At 39.0% G+C, this 14,853-nt stretch overlaps 1 protein-coding gene across 1 annotated transcript in view; it reads right to left on the bottom strand.

Moving 5' to 3' along the window:
- grik4 (glutamate receptor, ionotropic, kainate 4) overlaps positions 1-14,853 on the bottom strand; it is a 298,309-nt gene that overhangs the window by 221,598 nt on the left and 61,858 nt on the right. Inside the window, exon 2 of the mRNA XM_068316994.1 lies at positions 4,793-4,974. The gene's annotated coding sequence lies outside the window, so the exon portion shown is untranslated. The remainder of the gene's footprint in view (positions 1-4,792; positions 4,975-14,853) is intronic.

The following is a 14,853-nucleotide window of genomic DNA, read 5'->3' as shown; positions in this document are numbered from 1 at the left end:
GATTATGAAGCTATTTAGCCAATTACTGATTCAAGATATAAATTAATGACTTTAACTTCAGCCAATTAGTATCATCAAATGAAAAGCCAGAGGGATGATTATTTTATCGCCCTATGCCAGCTCTAGGTTCGCCTAAGATGGGAATTTTCACTGTAGTTGACATATTTACTATGACGTATTGGTACCTGCTTGTGGGGGAAAAATCTGATGTATGTTTATAATGGGAGCTTAAAATATAATCGTTTTTATTATCTAAGTGCAAAGTATTGTGTAATAGTAATGTGTTTTTGATAGCTTCCATTTTTTTTACATTAAATCATATTGAATGCAGAAAAAATAAAATCCACCACACGCAGGCGACTATTCTGCCCCATACCCAACAAACTGCAACACAACCTTTTCCTTCCACTCCTTCCTTTCCACTTTTGATAAACACTGACCACTACAGAACGGCAACGCCCAGTAAGAGCTAGAGTTTTGGACATGCTCTTTGTTATCCAGTCAAATCGCAATTACAATTTAACATTTTTTACATGTGCCCATTTTTTCTCCTTTCACCTTTGAGAGCAACATGTTCACTTGGTGCCTGATATATCCCACTCAATAACAGGTTCCATGATAAAGAGATAATCAGTGTAACTGCACCCGACATAATTTTATGGCTGATCGGTGTATCTTTAATCGAAAAAAGTGGCAGCAGGAGCTCAATTTGAAATATAATCTGGGTGTCCTCAAGCATGGCATAAAACGAGGTGTCACACTGTTCCTGGCAGTTTTCTGCATTGGCCCGAAATTCACCAGCCACATCACCACAAAGACATAAGGCTGTGTATGAACACAGTTAATCAAATGAGAATTGCTGATATTAAATTTAATGTCTATTCAATACTTTCAAATGTTCCTTTTTCGAATCGCCACCACACAATGTCAAACTAACACTTATGAAAAAAAAAAGAAACAAAAGCATAAGATAAGCAGTATCAGCCTGTATAAAGGAAGCCAGACGTCATTCAAGCTGGAAAGGTGCTGTGGTTACCTTCAGCATCGTAAACAAGTTCTTCTTTGGCCTCCAGTATACTGTAACTGTCTGCCAGACTCCTTGTACGTCTGCCTCAGTAATCTGCCAGGGAGCCGACAAAAATCGGTTGGCCTTATCTGTACTTCCAAGAAGCAGACAGAAAAGGAGGCAGAAAAAAGGTGGGTGGCCAAACAGGCAAGAGCAGACTGAGGCAGACTCATAAATTCAGTCAACTCACAGGCAAAAATAGCCTATTATACACACACACGAACACACACACATTCACACTCACACACACACACACACAAACACACACACACACACACACACACACACATACACAGCCCTATGAACAAAAAATGGAATTCATGTGGATATTGACATACAGTTATGAGATCGAATGTCAGGGATTTGCCAAGTGCAAAAGCTGATACACACTGACGGGCCATTCCGCACTATCGTCATCAAAGTATTCCCTAATAGATTTTGCATGTAGACTATTAAATTCTCCTCAAACCAGTTTCCTTGAGCCTTAATCAGTCAAAGTCCAATTATTGTACTTTTGCATTTTGGACGTTACCGATGTGTGCCTTTATGACATACTATAACATCTAAACTTTATAATAAAATCATACTGGAGGTGCCTGTCAGTGAATATTGTGGTATGGAAAAAATGACATGCTTGTTATCCTACGTGGAATAACAAATAAGGTTTTCAATCAATAGCATCCACAAAAACTTGCAATATGACTAGGCTAAAAGGGCAAGATTAACATGTATGTGTGTGGAAAAAAACTCCATCATACTTTGTGCTCACTGAACATATCATATAAGAGTGTTGCATTAGCGCAACTAAAGAACTTTCCAATGGAATGAACATGGTTTTGCAGTTAACATTTGCACAAACACATAAAAAGAGAAGAATCCACTTTGATAATCTGTGATCTTTGCTCTGGAATCACATTGGGTGAAACAGATTGTGAGAAACAATCGCCTCTTTCTTCTAACCTTATTTGCTTCGTAAAAACACACTGAGATGACTATACATGGTTTGGAAGAATCCAGAATGAATGTTGTTTTAACCTATCAGAGTAAGGTGCTTTTTCTTCTGTCTTACCAACACCTATTCTGTTGTCTGATTAAATTTGACCTATTGTCGTCAAGCTATATCAGTTACATCCAGTTCAAAGGTGCAATAAGCAGAAAATGTATGTAGAAGAAGAAGAAGAAATGTACTTTACTAATCTCATTTGGAGAAATTATCTTTTCCACTCATTTATTCATTGTTAACATGCATATACAGTATGTGTATACAGGCCCCTGAAACCGACACCACAGCAGTGCTCAGGAGGTGAGCTGGCACCTCCCACTGCCAGCTCACACACTAAATGTTTCGGCTCATCCGGGTGCAACGTCCGGTCCCCAGTCCAAGACTTAGTGGACTGAGCTACTACTGCCCCTAAAAGTGACTCTCCCCATCGGGTTATCGAACCGCTTTCTCCTGCGTGACAGGCAGGGATACTTACCACTATACTAATGAGGAGTGGCTATGTAGAAAGTGAAAGACCTACAGTTTTCATTCAAAATGGGAACAAAGGCTTTTGCTGACTTTTGACAATAAGACAACAGTTTGCTTTATATGTAAGAAAGCAGTTACTCTCATGAAAAAGCATAAATTGAAGTGCTATCACACCACAAACCACCCAAGAGATCTTACGTCCTAATAATAATAATGGATTAGATTCATGCAGTGCCTTTCCAAGCTCCCAAAGCCCTTTCCATTGAAACCCATTATTCATTCACTCTACAATCACACCAGTGGTGGTAAACTACATCTGTAGTTACAGCTACCCTGGGGCAGACTGACAGAAACATGACACCAGAATGGGGGAACAGTAGGTCAAGTGTCTTACCAAGACCACCAGAGAATGAGTAGGACGGATTTTAACCGCCAACCCTGAGTTTATTGTACAACCCACTCTACTATATACGTAAGGCAGTGTCACTCCTACAAGCACAGTCATCTCCAACAAACTGACCAAGTTGAAAGTCTGCAAATAAATATTCAGGAGGTTCTACTTTCCAAGTCTACTAATGAAAGGCTGGTGTGGAAACATTGTTTAGTGGGTGGGACCTGTCAGCTCAACAAAAAAACATTTACCTATGGAAAGGAAGCAAAGTGTGTCACTGTTGATACTTTATTCAAAGACTGGGAAAACCAGGAGATATTAAAAGCATGTATTAAATGTGTTCTTTGACCCAGCGACATAAGAATGGCATCACTTTAAGAGGATGTGTTCTATCATGTGCTTTATGTTATATCTATGTGTGAGTGCTTCTTGCTGCAATGTGATTAAATCATCAAAGATGACAGACACAGTTAATGGTAGTTGATGGGATAGTTTTTGTGGACTTCATTATGAAGAAGGATCTCCTCACACTTTTGTCATTAAGGAAAGGACAAGAGGTGAGATCATATAAAAATGTTATGCATGGGATGGAGTATAGTTTTATTCTTATGGGATGTACAGTCGTGGAGTTTCCTCAGTTCCACAGTTCCATTATCACTTTTTCTCAGGTAATGATGCTTGTTTCAAAGCAGGGTTTTGAACAATTTAGAACAGCATTCTATATCATATTTCATGTTATTGTAGTTCTTCCTGATATATGATGACCATGATGATGTTTTTGTTGATGATGATGATAATGATGATGATGATGATGAGCTACAATTGAAAATTGGGTTGTAAAAAAGAAGTACTGTACAGATTTACTTTGCAATGCCATAATAATTCATTCAACTTCATTTTTGCTCATCCTGTGATTGCAGTAGTGCAGTGGGGACACGGCATGAGGCAGGGTACACCGTGGACAAGTCAACGGTGTATCTCGGGTTTATATGAAAGACAAGCAATCACACTCATTCTTGCCACGGACAATTTAGAGTCATCAAAACACATGCACGTCGCTCAAAGTGGAATTTTAGTTATTTTATGGGCAGAAAGTGATCACAGATCATAAAATTTTGACAGTTTATGAAGAGCATATGCAGTAATCACAACTTTCACTTCTGAAAAGAACCTTCCAACTGTTTGTGCTTGTGGCTTTTTTCATAACTTGAGCGACAGTAGCTCAGTGGTAGAGCAGCTGTTTCATGATCGGAATTCGACGATTTGATTCCCGCTCCCGCAATGCCATCCTCGGGGTGTGAGCCGACAGTGGGAAGTGTCAGCTCACCTCCCATCCACTGCTGAGGCACCCTTGAGCAAGGCGCCGTCCCCCTTACAAGCTGCTCATTTGGGGCGCATCCCAAAGTTGTGACCCATCACTCTGCTTCCCCCTGTACTGATAGTTGTTATTAATTACATGCCTATAGGCCCCTAGTGTAATATATATATATATACACACACACACATAATTTACCCGCTGGGGATAAACAAAGTGGATTTAATCTTTTACTTTAAGGTTAGTGAACATTAATGCTTTCATAATTCTATGACACGGTCATTCTTGCTTTTCCATTTGTGATCTGTTTGTGCTTTTTTTTAAATTCTTTTCATCTTATAATTGCTAATTGAGGGCAAGAAATTAGTAAGAAAGAAAAATTGTACCATGATGATATTTAAATGCACTCCAGACCTCATTGTTTAACATATAATGTAAAGATGACAGACAGGGCTTAGTCTGAAGTCCTTGTGATTCATTATTTCCTCCCTCCTTTGCTCTCCCCATGCCATGAATGAGTAGGCAGTTGAGTGGCGGCTGATTTCCTACCTTTGATCGACTGAGATGTGGGACTCTAATCCATTTTGCAGCATGGCAGCATGTCTGATCTTGGTGGTTGTGGTAGACACTCAGCTCCTCCTTATCTCAAATACACATACAGTGTGTGCTTCAAGCTCTCACACATGTATGTATACACACATGTAGTTTGGGCTCTTCAGTGAAAAAACACTCTGCAAGACAAAAAAGACACTTGGGTCAGAAAACACAAAACAGGGCAAATGGAACTTTAGGAATGGGTGGTAAGACTTCAAATGAATATCACCATTTTTTCCACATGCATTTCAGTTACAATTATTGGATGATTGTATCACACAAATGTTTTACATTCCAAGTAAACTACAAAGTCTGTATTCTAAATACAAAGATTATAGATGGGATTGTGGTATCTTGTGGGGAGTGCTTCGGGCCATCCGAGGCCATGGTTCTTGACTGGAAAAGGGTTGTGTGCCCTCTTCAAGTTGGTGGAGAGTCCTTGCTACAAGTGGAGGAGTTTAAGTATCTTGGGGTCTTGTTCATGAGTGAGGGAAGGATGGAACGCAAGATTGACAGACGGATCTGTGCAGCTTCTGCAGTGATGCAGTCGCTGTGTAGGTCTGTCGTGGTGAAGATGGAGCTGAGTCGCAAGGCGAAGCTCTCGATTTACCGGCCAATCTACGTTCCTACTCTCACCTATGGTCATGAGCTTTGGGTCATGACCAAAAGAACAAGATCCTGGATACAAGCGATTAAAATGAGTTTCCTCCGTAGAGTGGCTGGATGCACCCTTAGAGATAGAGTGAGGAGCTCAGTCACCAGGGAGGAGCTCGGAGTAGAGCCGCTGCTCCTCCGCCATGAGCAGAGCAGCAGAGCCAGCTGAGGTGGCTCAGGCATCTGTTCCGGATGCCTCCTGGACGCCTCCCTGGGGAGGTGTTCCAGACATATCCTACTGGGAGACCTCGAGGAAGACCTAGGACACGCTGGAGGGACTATGTCTCTCGGCTAGCCTGAAAACGCCTCGGGCTCCCCCTGGAGGAGGTGTCTAGGGAGAGGGAAGTATGGGCATCCCTGCTGAGACTGTTGCCCCCACGACCCGGCCCTGGATAAGCGGTAGATGATGGATGGATGGATGGATGGATGGATGGATGGATGGATGGATGGATGGGATTGTTTTGTTTTGTTTTCTTTAGGTGTGATTTTCACGGAAGCAAACATGTACCCGAGGGATGATGGTTTATTCATGTTGGCTATAGACCTCAACTCACTGTTTGCAATTATTTCAGCAATGAAAGTTTGCTTTGACTAAAAGTGGATGTCAGCTGAACAGAACAGAGGTCATCCCAGGTCTCAAAATTTAGCATTTGCTTTCATGATTTTCTTGACAGGCTACTTTCTTCTTTTTCCTTTCCATTGCCTTTTTTTTTTCTTTTACAAAAATAGTCCTACATTTTTGTTTCTTCATATATTTTCTATCAAGAACATTTATTTATGTTGTATCTGTCAGCAGTTCAAAGCTCTGGTTCTTGTCCCGCCATTTATTTTTTTTCTTTCATTTGCCCCGTTTCTAGAAATTGCCATTTGGCTGGAGTAATGACCTAGAGAGAACCAAGAAGTGACTAGCTCATCTGGAAAACAAGACATGGTTGCATCATCAACTGCAGTGTAGCCAAATGTTCCGTGTGATGAAGTGTAGAAAGTTACAAGGAGGTGTCTCCACGTGGAAAGTTAGAATGTGTGGCTGGGAAGCTCCAGATGTTAGGGATGTACAGTACCTGTCAATGGTGCGTGGTCACCTTCCTCAAAATTGTCAGTGTCTGACCAAATGTCAGTTGTGCATTAGAAATGTGTATTTGCAGTTGCAGTGCTGTTATACCTGTTTTTTGAATGACTCTGTTGCTGCTCTTTTCACGGCTGTACCTCTAAATGACATTTCACATTTACATGGTTAAAATTTATGGTACATGTAAGGCTGGTCGCCTCTTATGCCTGGCAGCAACCTGCATATACACGAGCGTTCAACATTTTTATCACATACATTGACAGGCTAGGGTTCTGTGTCAGTTTTTTGTGAACCAGTCAGGTCCATCACAGCTAACATGCACTTTTTCTGACCTAAAAGTGAAATTGGAAACCTTCATTCACCTGTCCTGCGGGTGTGAGTCAAGGTGTACTAGAGAAGTCACCAGATCATGCAGGGCCATTATTACTTAAAGACAAACATTCATACTCACACCTATGGGCGATATAAATTCATCAACCAACCTTAATTGCATGATTTAAGATTGTGAAAAGAAGCTGGAAACAGAAGAAGAACCCCACGGATACACAGGGAAAATGCCACAAAAAAGATTCCAGGTTTTGGGTGGATTTGAACCAACAATCCTCTCGCTGTGAGGCAACAGTGATACCCACAATGCCACTTACAAAAAAAACACATGAGATATGAAAAAAATTTTCAATGTGTCTGGCACCTCCACTATACTGTATCCAGCTCTTCCTGGGTTTCCAGCAGCTAACCTGTCATATTCTTGCCTTACTTTGAGTCAATCCAAAATAAAAGTCTGCTACATGTATCAAATATTGAGAAGCCACTTCCTTAAAAAAATGTGTTTCTATTCTAGTAACGTCTACTGGAATGATCAGTTGACTCCTGATCCTTCTGCTTCTGCCATCCTACATCTTAGGTCTCAAGTGTTTTCGCAACTCATCTGAACTCATCCATCTGCGTAACCTCATCAGCCACTACTCTTAAAATGTTGGCTGACATGCCTCTGACATTCTTTTTTGTCCTCGTAGAGATATTTTCTAAAATTATCAAATCACAAAGGTGTTGTTCAATAAATATACTTTAATGGTTATTTAACTTTTTAAAGATGTCTTACAACCCACTCTTCAGCCATTGTTTGTCGCTGTAATAGCATTGTGGTTTGGCGTTAGCAGGGGAAAAATCACTACATTTTGCTTTAGTAACTACAATTTAGCTGCATATATTTAAATTATTTTATCAACAATAGTATGTACTGTAGAACTGTATGTAATAAGTACACAGTGGGTAATGCTGTTCCCACCCCCAAAAACATACAGCTGTGGTGAATTGGTCACACCATATGTGTGAGGGTGAATGTGAGCTCTTGTTTGTCTTTCGTGGTGCCCTGCAATTAGCTGGCGTGTAACCCTGGGTGTACCCTGCCTTTTGCCTTTAGCCAGTTGGGAATGGCTCCAGCAGACCCATGATCCCAAAGGCAGAAAGGTGGCTGCAGACAAGATAATTCCAAATCATCTCATCGAAAATAAAATAGATGGATGGATAATATAACTACTAAACAAAATCCAGTTAGGGTCGACCACGTTGTAGAATCAGGGAGGTAGAGGGAACATATTTAAATGATCATGTGACTCCAATTCTGGTACCTAACAATTCTCTCCTTGTTGCATAAATGTCAGGTCTACCCTTGTATTTTTATGAGGATGTTCGTACGGCAACAAATCAGGCATTAATCACAATATTCGACAGAAGTAAGTCTGCAAGAGAGTTAAAATGTGGTTTTAAACAACCTTTACAAACAAATTATCAAAGAGCACCATCAACTTAACACTGTATGGAGTTTTGTAATCCTGAGATATAGACATTCAGAGATATATAGAGATACAGAAATTCTGTTGTTTTATGTGCTGCTAAATCATAAAATGAATAAAGGCTTACAACTCTGAAAGTCAACAATATTTTTTTTTTAAACTGTAGAGCAATGTTACTGCATTATAAATTATATTTCTGGCTGTGTATGAGTGCCTGCAGTAAAATTATTAATACTGAGGAAGTCTGGGATCTGTACTGTAAACTGCAGTTTCAAAGTTCTCTGGTCCATTTTGCTGATGGTCTTGTTTTACTGTTTGTTCCTTACTCAGCTAGATACTCTTCTTTATACAGTGCATCCAACATTTTTCATACTGTCACCACACAACACTTTGAGCAACTACTGAAACTCATCAGCATTCAAACGAGATACCTGACATAATGTTATTTAAGCCAACTTCCACAGTAAGTGAGAAAGTAAATGTCACTAACAAGATGAACATTAATCATGTTTCATTCTATTTTAATTACACCTTTATTCAGAGAGAATTAACACCCCCCTCTCCCCGAGACACACCTACTACTGCTCAAAACCATGATGAAATCACCCTCTTACATAAAAACAGATGTAGAACCTGACATCTGTTCGTGTGTGTGAACTACACGCATTCTGTGTGTTCACATGAACACACACACACACACACACACACACACGCACACACATGAACACACACACATTTACGAAATAAAGGCCTATGATTTCAGCTCTACCCAGTAGTTGAACCAAAAAAGCAACATGCAGGTTGCCACATGCTCCTGCTTTTTACCTGTTCTACCAAGGGACAACAAGAGCATTAGCATTCAAAAGCCTTTTCACTGGTGATCCATTTAATTGAATTACTGGAGTAACAAATCCTTTTTTTTCTGTCTGAATAGCAAGAAATATGTTATAGTCAAAAGAAAACCAAGGATAATCAAAGAAACTGACTGCAAAAATCATGATCTTCAGGGATGCAAAACAATTGATGAATAATCCCTAAGCAAAACATTGTTGCAGCAGATAAAACACACTTTGATCACTGTTCGCATCATGTCCATTCAGGAAGAAAAGTGTGCGATAAGTAACGGCAGTTTAATACTGGTGATTTGTCTTTGTAGAGTTGAATTCATTATAACTGGCTGAGTCTTGTGCTGTTAGACAGATCAATATTGTTACTCTGCAAAGGTACAAGGAAACCTACAGCTAGCACTGGTACATCACCAACATGTATTTGTCTTTGTGTCCTCCAGTGGCTCAAGTACGTTGACAAGGATAAATCAATTTTGCATACAACACACTGTTTCATTTGGCTTGGAAATCCACTCCTCTGCAATTACTTGCAATAATTGTAAAAAATGCATGTTTGAGTTCAGACAATTTACAGTAGGCAAAGAATAAAAGGTTAGATCAAATGAATATTTGAAGGGGGTGTGGATACATAACAATGAGGACACTTTTGTGCTGACATATGGTAAGTTGCAGCACAAAGAATATTGGCCAGTATTCCTTCGGCCTGCTCTATCTCCAACTCATTTCCCCTCCTCATCTCACCTCTCTATATCTATACATTCCCCACTCTACCTTTCCGCTTCAGGCTTCTGTATACAATCCAATGGTATGGAGTCTATTTCCTGTCAAACACTGCCTAAGGAAAAGAAAACTTACAACTGCACTCACAGCATTAAAGAAATACTAATATGTCACTGTGTGAAGCAATTTCACACTATGTAGTCTATGATTAAAATGCTGAAATTCAAAAAGTTCTATTCTTGAAATGTATTGCTGAGAAATTATAGCACTAGAAATTCTACTTACTGTACTCATTTTGTTCTTAAACAAACAAACAAAAAGTCGAATCAATGTATGCAAGGAAGTTTTGCAATTTACATTGGCTATTAACCCACTGACTAAATTATGGATAATGAACATGTTTACAAATAACTATACCATGACAGGTGCTAAGTGGCCTTTATGTGAAGAGTTTACATTTTCTCTTATTTATGGTAAGATAAATTATTTTCCTGCAAATAATATGCCATCTTAAAATACTGTATATACAAGCACTACACTGCAAAAGCCACATAATGAAAAGATATTAGCAAATTAGTATTGTGTAATTTGGACAATCTGCACCACAAAAAACCTAAAAAATACCTTAAGGCTTACATGTTTTCCAAAGGCATGTTCCCAATGGAAATGTGGTTTGTAGAAATTGCAAATCTACTGACTAGACAAAGTTTTATTCATACATGATATCCACTGCATTTGACAGAACTCTTTGTTCATGAATCCCATAAGTACAAATCTCCAACCCCTGCTTTCTGATTGTCTATTCCAAGAGCCAGATTGTGGTCCATATCTCCACAATGGTCCTACCCATCTGTCTGCCTGTTTGGTTGTCTAAAGCTCCAATGATAGTGTAGTTGTCCCCAACCAGAGACCACCAGAAGAGCTCCATCTGGATTGCCATGGTCTAGGCCATGGGTCACCAATTAGTATTCAAAATAAATCTACATTGCCAGAGGTTTATATCTGGAGTGAAAGGTTTTTTCACTTAACGGGGAAGAAAATAACCACATCTCAACTTTAGTCTTCATAAGTAATTTTGAAGAGTCACAACAGTCAGCTCAGAAGAGCTGCTGGGTCCTGTCTGGGTTCTTCTGCTGCTGGGAGCTAACAACTGTTACATCTGTCAGTACACAACATGCCTGAAGGTTATCCACTCTAAGAAAAAATATTGAAGATGAATTAAATCAAAAGTACATATTTATTCTTCCACTACTGAGCTCTACAAGGTTAGTGTGCCTAAATGGCATGGAGTCGAACGCTGTTGTGAAAAAGTGGAAGTATTGAATAACATCAAGACAAAAGTCAATGGTAAAAACAGGGGGAAAAAAAACCACTCCAAATCTATTTATACTTAGTTTTGACAATGTTGGCCTTGGAGAGTCCTTTCTTTCTGCTTAAAATTCCTTTCTGGCCAGATACATTTTCACATTTTGACTGGAGATTAATCAGATCAACAAGTGGGCTGATGCTGGCTCTCCACAAATGACATGTATTGATCTGCAATGAAATGTATAGACAAGCAGTGTGAATTGTTGGGAGGACAAATGATGCATCTTAATGAAAACCAGAATAATTGGACGGGATGATGTAAATGAACAAATTCAATAATAAGTATACAGTAATTTCATGTTCATCTTTAAGTGCTTGTTCAGCTTGGTTGATCAGCTTAGTTTTTTTTAGTTCTCCTTTCAGAATATTATGTAGTTTTGTTTTGCAGTATTTATTGACAATGCATCTCAAAATCCAATGCAAATATGTGAGACAGTGAGTTTATTGACTTTGCCATTTGTATGCTATATACACATTTTCATTTTAGCTCATTTATTTCAGAAATAATCAGAAGAAATGATACATCCTTAATATCACAATGGGGCAATTCTTTTCACATAATTTTAACTTACTGTCACACCAAGCCTGTATACACCACCTATAAACATGCAATCTGGAGAGATGGTGAAGCAATGGTCAGCCACATTGTGCCCTGGGAGCAGCTGGCGTTTGCTCAAGGGCACCTTGGCAGTGCCTGAGAGACAAATTGGCACTTCTCCACCTACCAGTCCACTTCCTTCTGTGGTCTGTATTTTTCTTACACCAGTCACGTTCCATTCCACATGCCAAGTCCCCGGCTGACCAAGTTTCTGCTACACCTATTTATTCATTTATTCAAACATTCACAAGTATAGATCTTTACCAAAGCAGTTGTAAAGGTGTTTAAAAATTAAAACACATTGTATACCATACATAACATTTGCCTAGGGTCTGTGGCTATACCCTGGTCATGAACATTACCACCCAATCAGACTGTAGCGTGATTGAAAATCAGTGCATATTTTTATGCATTGCTTGCATCTGTTCTTCTTTTTGTTTCTCAAAACCTGAAGAGTTACCCCTCTTGGCCACAAAGGACTGAAATTTTGAAATACTTTGTCTGAAATGGTTCCTTTATTGTGGAAAAGAATGATTCCGCATCTGTTCAGGGATAATAGTAGTAAGTATGTCATCTTCAACTACCTTAAAATTTAGTCATTGAGTTTGTCACACAGTTGACATAGAATTAACACCAGCAGGATGAGCAACACGTTAGCTTCCAAATGTTTCAAGTAATGTTATCGAGAACATTAGAGTATGTCTTTGTTTTGAAATGTTGAATAAAAATTTGCAAACACTGATGCTGCTTCACACACAGCTTCTGTTGGGTATTAGCAGTTTTCCTCTTTCTTCTCCTTGTGTTTCTTACGCGTGTCTCATGCCTGTCATTATTTTCTGGTCTGTGTCTCTCCTGCAGCATTGTGTAGCTGACATCCCTCCAACTCCTGGTCATTTCCACCTCTACGGTTTCTTCAGCACATCGGCAGATCATTGTCTCTCATCCCTCAGAATGATCCTTCTCCACTTTATTTAAACACTGGCTGTGCTCCCAAGATTCATCAAATCACCATTTCCCTTTGTGGTAACAAGTCTGGCCTGAGATTCTTCTGAATTTTGCTATCTGCTTGTCTGTTGGTTCTACCTTTGGTGTGTGTGTGTGTGTGTGTGTGTGTGTGTGTGTGTGTGTGTGTGTGTGTGTGTGTGTGTGTGTGTGTGTGTGTGTGTGTGTGTGTGTGTGTGTGTGTGTGTGTGTGTGTGTGTGTGTGTGTGTGTGTGTGTGTGTGTGTGTGTGTTCCCCAGATGGACCTGTTTGGTAGGACTTAACCTTCAGCCTTTTTGGAGCTGATCATATTTTCCTGCTTCACCATGTCTGGTTTTGCTGGGGGGGGTTTTTTGTTCAGATGGTCTGCTTTTCCCCAACATCGAAGTTTACTTATATCTATATTGCTTTGATCTGACACTAGGTCTAGATGCCTATTAACAGATTATACAGTATATTAAAAAAAACAAACATGGCACATATTTAATTCTTTAATAGAGATGTGGATTTTGAATGTTCTTCTGTATGTAGTTCTAAATGTCCTATGTAGAAAAGTAGAGTTTAAGCTATTTCTTTACATTAAAACTGGTGATCAGGCTGATGTAGAAGAATGTTTTATTATCCATCTGAGAAAATAATGAGGAAAATATTATGGGGCATACTATACACAATAGGCCATCTATGAATAAAAAACACCTTTATTATTGATGAGAAAAAAGGAGTGCCAATTTATAATTTTGAGTTTCTTTGGTATTACTGTCAACACACTATTATATATTATATAATATATAGATATTATATAATGAAACATATTACTACTTCGTGTTTAGTTAGATTTTGCGCTTAAATATGTACACATGGATCTTGCATGAGAAAATAAAATAAACATTCAGGTTGGACATTTTTTTAATTCAAGTTTTGTCCTTATCCAAGAGAATAAAAATCATTCTCACAAGTAAATTGATAAAAAGTTGTCCCAAAGAAACTTTATGACCGTTCAACTATAACTATGCGTTGTATTATTCTGACCAATACAAAAATACGTATGCAGATTGGCATTTCACTATGAAATCAATGTCAAATGGAAAGGGCAGGAGAGTGGTGTGGATTTTTCCGTTTTTACTTTGACATGGCCATCAATCCCTGTAGGTAAACTTGAAAAAAGGACAATTGGTGAAGAACAAAAAAGAAAAGCTAAGAGCTGCTGTGGCTGAGCTGATGGGTGAGGAGGTTTGGTGTAATTTATTCAGACTTTGTTGCTCAGTCTGGCAACCCATCACTCCAATATTTTTTGTGGGGAAGCAGGAGGCTTTCAAGACTTGCTTTTTATAATGTCCTCAAAAATTCGGAATATATTTCATCTGACAAGCACATATTAGCACTAGTTCCAATCTTAAAGCCAAGTCCGTTACAGAGCCACCCAGTGTTACAAAAAAATCTGATTTAGTCTGATGGGATACACACAAGTTTGATGCTTCTCTAATTCATACAATTTCACCTTTCAATTTATCATTTTAATTTAAAGCAAATCAAGACAAGGTGTACTGCAGACTGGAATCTCTCAGAGGAAAAACAATATAGGAGAGCATGTTTCTGTAACATATTTTCTTTCAACCTTACCTCCAGAGACACTACCATATTTAGATTTTAATGCTGCAATGATCTATTGGTGTGTCATTCATAAATAAATAAATATATTTCTAACACCTATTGTTTCTATAGGGCACTTGCTGCTTTTCTCTGCCATTGTCTCAGTCTCTGTTATTGAACTTCAATCCACTTATCCTCTTCAGGGTCACAAGAGACTGGAGCCAATCCCAGTCGACATTGGGCAAGAAATAGAAAAAATTTGCACCAGTTTGCGATTCTTCACACCAGCACACAGACGGACAAAAAACATTAATGCTCACATTCATACAGTACCTATGTCAATTCATACTCCAGAGGCCCATGTGGACCAAAGATTTCAGAGCGTGAGGTCA

Source organism: Antennarius striatus, chromosome 6 (genome assembly GCF_040054535.1).
Source record: "Antennarius striatus isolate MH-2024 chromosome 6, ASM4005453v1, whole genome shotgun sequence".
Lineage (NCBI taxonomy): Eukaryota > Metazoa > Chordata > Actinopteri > Lophiiformes > Antennariidae > Antennarius > Antennarius striatus.
This window is presented reverse-complemented; position numbering and strand designations above follow the sequence as displayed.